Source organism: Giraffa tippelskirchi, chromosome 5 (genome assembly GCF_054371585.1).
Source record: "Giraffa tippelskirchi isolate mGirTip1 chromosome 5, T2T-mGirTip1v1.2.pri, whole genome shotgun sequence".
Classification (NCBI taxonomy): domain Eukaryota; kingdom Metazoa; phylum Chordata; class Mammalia; order Artiodactyla; family Giraffidae; genus Giraffa; species Giraffa tippelskirchi.
This window is the reverse complement of record NC_137279.1, coordinates 127,483,398-127,491,228: the sequence shown is the minus strand read 5'-3', so window position 1 is coordinate 127,491,228 and position 7,831 is coordinate 127,483,398. Positions and strand designations below refer to the sequence as shown.

General features: G+C 36.7%; 1 protein-coding gene across 1 annotated transcript in view; it reads left to right on the top strand.

Annotated features, from left to right (window-relative positions):
* Positions 1–860, top strand: part of LOC145504906 (uncharacterized) — a 35,885-nt gene extending 35,025 nt beyond the window's left edge. Inside the window, exon 5 of the mRNA XM_081486280.1 lies at positions 791–860. The gene's annotated coding sequence lies outside the window, so the exon portion shown is untranslated. The remainder of the gene's footprint in view (positions 1–790) is intronic.
* The last annotated feature ends 6,971 nt before the right edge of the window (positions 861–7,831 follow it).

The window sequence follows — 7,831 nt, the reverse complement described above, 5'->3', positions numbered from 1 at the left end:
CGTGCCGCCTCCGCCACTCACACCTAGGTCAAAGCAATCGGACCCGGGATCCCCAAGGGCTCCGGTTTTAGAGTTCGGTACAGTGCGGAACTTCCCTGGTGGCTCAGACGGTAAAGCGTCTACCTACAATGCGGGAGACTTGGGTTCAATCCCTGGGTCGGGAAGATCTCCTGGAGAAGGAAATGGCAACCCACTCCAGTCTTCTTGCCTGGAAAATCCCATGGACGGAGGAGCCTGGTAGTCTACAGTCCATGGAGTCTCAGAGTCGGACACGACTGAGTAACTTCACTCACTTTCACTCACCCACAGTGTGGTAGAAGACAGACCAGGCTGGTGCAGGGAGAGACCTTCCCGCAATGATCTAGGGCCCTTGTCCCCATTACACCCGAATGAATTCGAAAATAGCATCATGTGCCCCACTACATCTATCCTCTCATTTGTTCAGCAAAGGTCTTAATGTAGCCATGGTTATGGCCAAAGGAGACGTTTGCATTATCTATCCCAAAACCTTAAAAAGAACAAACACACACACACTCTCTTGTATTACGTGTGAAGTGAAACAAATTAAAAGCCCTAGTTAGGGTAAAAGACGTGTTTGCTAAATGCCCAGGAACTCGACTAGTTAAGAAGGAAGCTATATAATTTAAAGGTGAGATGGTGAGTAGGGATGGGGAATAAGCAGAATAGAAGAATGTTAAATTGCAAAGGAGAGAGATTTTTTTAAAGTTCTTTTTCAGTGAAAGGAAGAGAATGACCAGAATCAAGAAAAGCTTTTTGATTTTTCCTTCAGGATGAAGAGAGAAGAGCTAGAATATGTTGGAGGGCAGTGGATTGAAGAAATAAACAGACGTTGGAGATGAGAACGCGCCTCATTGCATCTTTTCTCTCCTACTTTTTAACAGAAAACTAATTTTTTTTTTACCTTAAAGTCACGAAGTACAGAATTTTCAGTGGGCACACTGCCCTCAGCTAAATAACTCCTTTCATAGTTTTCCTTACAGACAGATAGGGCTGTTTGAGCTAATTACAGATCATTAAGTGTTGGGTAGTTCTCTAGAGACCTCTTAAAAGAGGAGGTTCTCCTTGGCTTTAACTTCATTCCACTCCTGGAGAGTCGTGTTCCCTGGTTTTCAAGCAGCAATCCTGTGCCATGAACAGGAGGGCCATGCTTTAAGGATCGCAGAGCAGTGACAAAAAAGTTTCTGACAAATTGGGGAACTGCCATATCAGTTGTTGCAGTCGCTCAGTTGTGTCCGACTCTTTGTGACTCCATGAATTGGAGCACGCCAGGCTTCTGTGTTTTTCACTACTGTCTCCCAGAGTTTGCACAAACTCACGTCCAGTGATGCCATCCAACTGTCTCATCCTCTTCACCCCCTTCTCCTCCTGCCCTCAATCTTTCCCAGCATCATGGTCTTTTCCAGTAAGTCAGCTCTTTGCATCAGGTGGCCAAAGTATTGGAGTTACAGCTTCAGCATTAGTCCTTCCAATGAATATTCAGGGTTGATTTTTTTTAGCATTGACTGGTTTGATCTCCTTGCTGCCCAAGGGACTCTCAAGAGTCTTCTCAGCACCAAAGTTTGAAAGCATCAATTCTTCAATGCTCGGACTTTATGGTCCAACTCTCACATCTGTACATGACTACTGGAAAAACCATAGCTTTGACTATACAGACCTTTGTTGGCAAAGTTATGTCTCTGCTTTTTAATATACTGTCTAGGTTTGTCATAGCTTTTCTTCCAAGGAGCAAGTGTCTTGTTCTAAACAGACTAATTTTAGAGCTGTTTCACCTGAGAGAAACATCTCTCACTTTAAACCACTGTTATTTGGGGGTTTTCTGTGGTTTGCAACTGAGCCTAATCCCAGCTAAAGAATGGAATTAAAAAAAAAAAAATGGAGATGGAGCTACAGAGGAATGCTCCTTCGAGGCAAGAGGAAAAAGTTGATAACTGAAGCAGAGAGGAGACTGTAAATGCAGGGGAATTAACGTGGAGAGAAGAGGAGGGGATCTGAGAGAACATCAATCTATGTAAGTTGGAGTAGGTAAGAAAGAACAGAAGACACGCTAAATTTGAAGAGGAGATGGGATGGGGTAGAGGAAGGAAGGTGAAGCAACAAGGTGGGTAATGGAGATCAAAGCAGCAGAAGACAACAGCTTCAATCACAGTAATCAGCAGAGCACTTACTATATGCTGGTACTAAGTACTTTACATGCATTAACTCATTTAATACATACTTATATGTAACATTTAATATATTTAACTTTAACATGAACAAATGCATGAAAATAGAAATTAAGATCACAAGAGTTGTGTAGAAAATTGGGAGAGTATTATTAATATAAAACCAGTGTGTACTATTCACTTACAAGCATGGCCCCTTTAAAATGAAACAACAAAACACTCCCAAGTATTTACAATCTAGAAAGTTCAAGAACAAAAATAAAATACTAAGATTAAAATGTTAATACATATTAATAATATAAGAAGACTGGACTGGTCTGCTGATCAGGGGCAAAACTGTTAAGTATTGTTTTAATTTGAACTAACAGGTCTGCCATGTTTCCCCATCTCTGCCTTCTTTACCTGCTCTCTTCTTTACCCAAAATGGATTTTGGGAAAATATAGTAAATATAAAAACACAGTAATTATTGCTCAGGCCTAAAGGGAAACTCTCCCATAACAGTCTATTTTACTAACTAAAAATCTTAAATTATAGGGTTGAATCTCTCACAGGAATTTTAACCAAAAGATGAGAGTTCAGTTCAATTCAGTTCAGCCACTCAGTCATGTCTGACTCTTTGCAACCCCATGGACTGCAGCACGCCAGGCCTCCCTGTCCATCACCAACTCCCAGAGTTTACCCAAACTCATGTCCATTGAGTCGGTGATGCCATACAACCATCTCATCTTCTGTTGTCCCCTTCTCCTCCTGCCCTCAATCTTTCCTAGCATCAGGGTCTTTTCAAATGAGAGTTTTAGTGCATATGCCTAAAAATACATACTATTCATGGTCATTTTACATTACTACATACAGAATATTAAATTAAGTTTGACTGGTAAGATGGTCTCCATTGATCCTATCCTCTGGTCTTCATACCCTTGAGTATGGGCTAAACCTAGTTTCTTGTAATGAAAAGAACATAACAAAAGTGATGGGTGTCACTTTCAAGATGAGATTACAAAAAAGGCTGGCTTCTCTCTTGTACTTTCTCACTCATTCATTCTGTGGGAAGCTAGTAGTTGCTTGCTATTAGCTGCCCTATAGAGACAGCCATGTGGTAAGGAAGTGAGGAAGGCCCCTGTCTTACAGCCAGAAAGGAAACAGTCCAGTCAACAACCTCATGAGCAAGCTTGGAAGGAGACCAACCTCAATTAAGCACACAGGGGAGACTGGAGTCCCAGAGGACCATGATCACAACATTTTGAGAGGCCTTCCAGGTGCAGCAATAGATAATACAGTCAATACTAATTCTATCTGTTCTAAAAATTTCATGTAAAAGAAATAATGTACTTTCATATCCAGCTTCTTTCACTCAGCCTATTTCTGAGATGCATCTATATTACTGTGTATACCATTAGTTATTTTTTTAAATTGCTGATTATACTACAATTCAGACTTCTCAGGTGGCGCTAGTGGTAAAAAAACCCGACTGCCAATGCAGGAGACATAGAAGACGCAGGTTCGATCCCTGGGTCTGGAAGATCCCCTGGAGGAGGGCATGGCAACCCACTCCAGTATTCTTGCCTGGAGAATCCCAGAGACAGAGGAGCCTGGTGGGCCACAGTCCATAGAGTCACAAAGAGTCAGACATGACTGAGGCATGCATACTACAATTCATCTATCCATTCAACTATTGATAAACATTTGAGTTGTTTCCAGGTGTTAGGAGTAAAGTGCTATGTTGTTGTTTAGTCACTAAGTCGTGTCCAGCTCTCTACCACCCCTTGGACTGTAGCCTGCCAAGGTTCTCTGTCCATGGGATTTTCCAGGCAAGAATACTGGAGTGGGTTGTGATTTCCTTCTCCAGGGGATTTTCCTGACCCAGAGATCGAACCTGCATCTCCTGCATTGGCAGGCGGATTCTTTACTGCTGAGCCACCACGGAATTCCACAGTACTATAGATTATTGGTATATGTCTTTTTCAGATATATGATTTCTCTTGAGTACATACCTAGGAGTGGAGTTGCTGGGTAACACGGTACATGTGCATTTTGTAGGAAATCTCAGGTTATTTTTCATAGTAGTTGTACCATTTTACTGGACTATGTGAGAGTTGCTTCCTCTACATCCTTGCAACCACTTGCTATTGTCAGTCTTTAAAAATTTTAGCTACTTTGGTGATATTTCATTGTGGTTTTAATTGGCATTTCCCTGATGACTAATGATGTTGAACATCTTATATGTTCTTACTGAGTATTCATGTCTTCTTTGGAAAAAAAAATCTGTCCTAAATTTTGCCTAATTTTTCTTGGGTTGTCTTAAGCTGTAAGAAGTTCTTTAAACACTGGATACAAGATCCTTATCAGATGTATGATTTTCAAGTATCTTATCCTGCTTTTAGGTTGCCTTTTGACTTTCTTGATGGTGTTTTGACTTTCTTGATGGAGTTTGAAGTTTTTAAAAAATTTATTGAAGTGTAGTAGATTTACAATTTTGTATTAATTTTTACTATACAGCAAAGTGTTTCAGTTATACATACACACACACACACACATTCTTTTTCATATTCTTTTCCATTATGGCTTATCTTGAATGGTGTTTTTGAAGTTCAATTAAAAAAAATTTATGTCCAATTTATTTTTCATAAGATATTTATTGCATGTATTTCATTGAGTCTGTGGCTCACATTTTCATTTTCTTGACAGTATATTTTTAAGAATGTAAGATTTTAATTTTGATTAAATCTGGTTATTGACATTTTCCTTTAGATTACTTTTTTGGTGTTATTAGAAAACTCAGAAGCCAGTTTTCATTTTCTTGCTTTTTTTCCCCCCTAATTCCACACATATCAAAATGAATCAAGTATTTCAAATGAAAAAAGAGACCAGAGGGAAAAACAGATATTTCTAGGGAAGAAAATCCAGTTTCTCATTAGCAAGAGTATAAATGCTGGAAGTCAATAGAATATTATCTTCAAGATGCTGAGGGAAAGTGTTTGGAAACTTAGAATTCTATAATGTCAAATGATCATTTAAGGTTGTTAACAAAGACATTTTGAGACAAACAAAACCTAAGAGGTTTACTGCCCAAAGACCTTTAGTGAAAGAATTACTAAGGATATAATTAAGAACAAAGTAAATGTGAATGGACTAGGATGCAAGAATCAATAGTGAGCAAAGAAACAGAGAAAACAAAGCTGAGCCCAAGTAAGTAATGCTTATTGTAAAACATGAACTTTCTGAAGATAATGAACCAAAACACAGACCAAAATCTTGTAGAACATTTTATACATTTATTCATTGCTGAGGGATACATATTAAGGTTTTGTCTGACGTTTCTGGTAGTGAAACTACATAAGACATACCCTAACATATTTAGGGGACTGGGGCAAGTTTTTGTCTCTCTTTTATAAAATATGACTTTTCAAACCTTACCTACTCTTGTCTCACCAGAAGCCATTCCTTTCTATCTGATAAGAATAAGCTCTTGAAGAAAGTGTTTTCACTGAATTTCTGAAGTTTACATATAAACTGTTTCATCATTCGGTGTAAGTGTATTTATTGAATACAAACCAGGCACACCCCACATCCAACTCTATGATCCTAACTCTAAGGCTAGTTTCTTCAGGGAACTTTTCTTACTTATCCTCACTCTGCTTCCCAGCAGTCCCATTCCTTCCATATGACCCTACTCCCCTTTCATGGCTTTTATCATTAACAACACATACAGCCCTTTATTGCTCTTGTTCACATTGAGATCTCTCTCACCCCTCAAATATACTTATCTGCTCTTTGAAGACAGGGCTGTTTTCATCTCTCTGTCTTTCTGCCAACACCTTGCACAGTGCCTGGCACAGAGCAGGCATTCAATACATCTTTACTGAATGAATGTATGAATAACTTTATGGCTTGGATGTTTAAATTTTTATCATAATTTATTTTCAAATCATACTCAGTTTGAGTTTAAACAGTTCAAAATCAATGTTTCAATATGCTTACAATTATTGCAACAACTCAATTAAAAAATATACAACTCATACTTTAAGTTCATATAGTTAAAAACTGTTATAAATATTTAATGATGCTTTATATTTTGCCTTTATAGTATACTACTAAAGACACATAAAAGTAGAATTATCTAATTAAAACATTTTCCCCTATTTCTTACTCTGAAAGCTATAAAAAATTAATAAAAGTTATAGTACATATTTTTTAAAAATAAAACTCACATATTGTGTGTATATATATATATATATATATATATACACACACACACATACACACTATATATATATATCAACTGCTTACATTCCTAAATATTGAATCTGGGTGGAAAAGTTAGAAAGACTTCTAAACTTTCTTAAGTTTACACTTAAGAATTTCTAAACTTAAACTTTTTAGGTTCTAAAAAGAGACATAATTAAATGAGCCTTAGACCTTTATCACTGAAAATCAAGATCCTATTTCAGTTACTACTAGGCTATGGTAGGGAAAAGTCTGTATCATTCATTCAAAACAGAATAACTTCACTCTCCATTTCACACAGCTATCTAAATGTTCCTGTGAATGGAAAAATTATTAGCTATTATTCGTGATTCAACTTTGAGCACTGGTTGTTGGATACTCTATCATCATACTGGCACAATGTGGTCTTCAGAATTCACACTACATGAAAACAGATTTTATAAGACACCTGGGTCCTTTTTTTGACTATAGTTTCTTAGGTGAGAATTCAAAACAGACTCATTACAAAACAAGTTACAGTACATTGTGTTAAAATAAGGCTCCAGTGTATATTGGACATATAATAATAAGCTGCAGCTGCTTGTCATGTTTACTGGAAAAAAAGTTATATAAATTCTTTATACCTTGGGTCACTGGATACACATCTCCCCAGAAAAACAAATCTGTTATATACACTATTGCGCACTTAGCTTTCAGTTTTAAGCAATTATTTGGTAGTATCATCACTCTTTATGGCTTTTTAAACATTAAATCCTTCAATATTTGAAAAGCATTCACTATATTCTGATAGTTCACCAAATAAAGAAGTGAATATCAGCTTAGAAAAGATGAAGCCTTAAAAAATCAGTTTTTAAAAGAAAGGTTATTCAAGAACAGAAATTTATAGAAGCAAAACAAAAAACACATTTTAAAAAAGCCATACATGATCCCCTTCATGAAATGAATCTATAATCTTGGTTCCTTATCAAGAGTTGGTGAAAAAACACACAAAAAGGTCCCCCTGAAGTCTGGATATATTGGCAATATACATTTTTTTCCTATTTGCAACATAACCTTTTAAACTGCTTTTGTAAGCCTAGGGTTTTAAAAAATAATAAATGTGATATTTAAGTACTCTCTTAAATATCTTGGCCAATTCACTGTATAGGCTTAAATTAAAATGAGCATTTGTTTAAGACTTATGTTACATGAAAAAATGTACATTTCCAAATTAAAAAGTTAACTACATATACTTAATAACATTCTTACAATTAATATAAAGGCTATAGAAGGCTTTAGGAAGCTGAAAGTCTAAACAAGTTTTAGAAGGTAAATCAGCTGATTTCACATTACAATTCTAATGATCAAATTATCCAACTAGTAAACCACAAAACCTTACTTAGGATAGGAGAAGAGTATTGTTTGTTTATGTAATATTGATTTT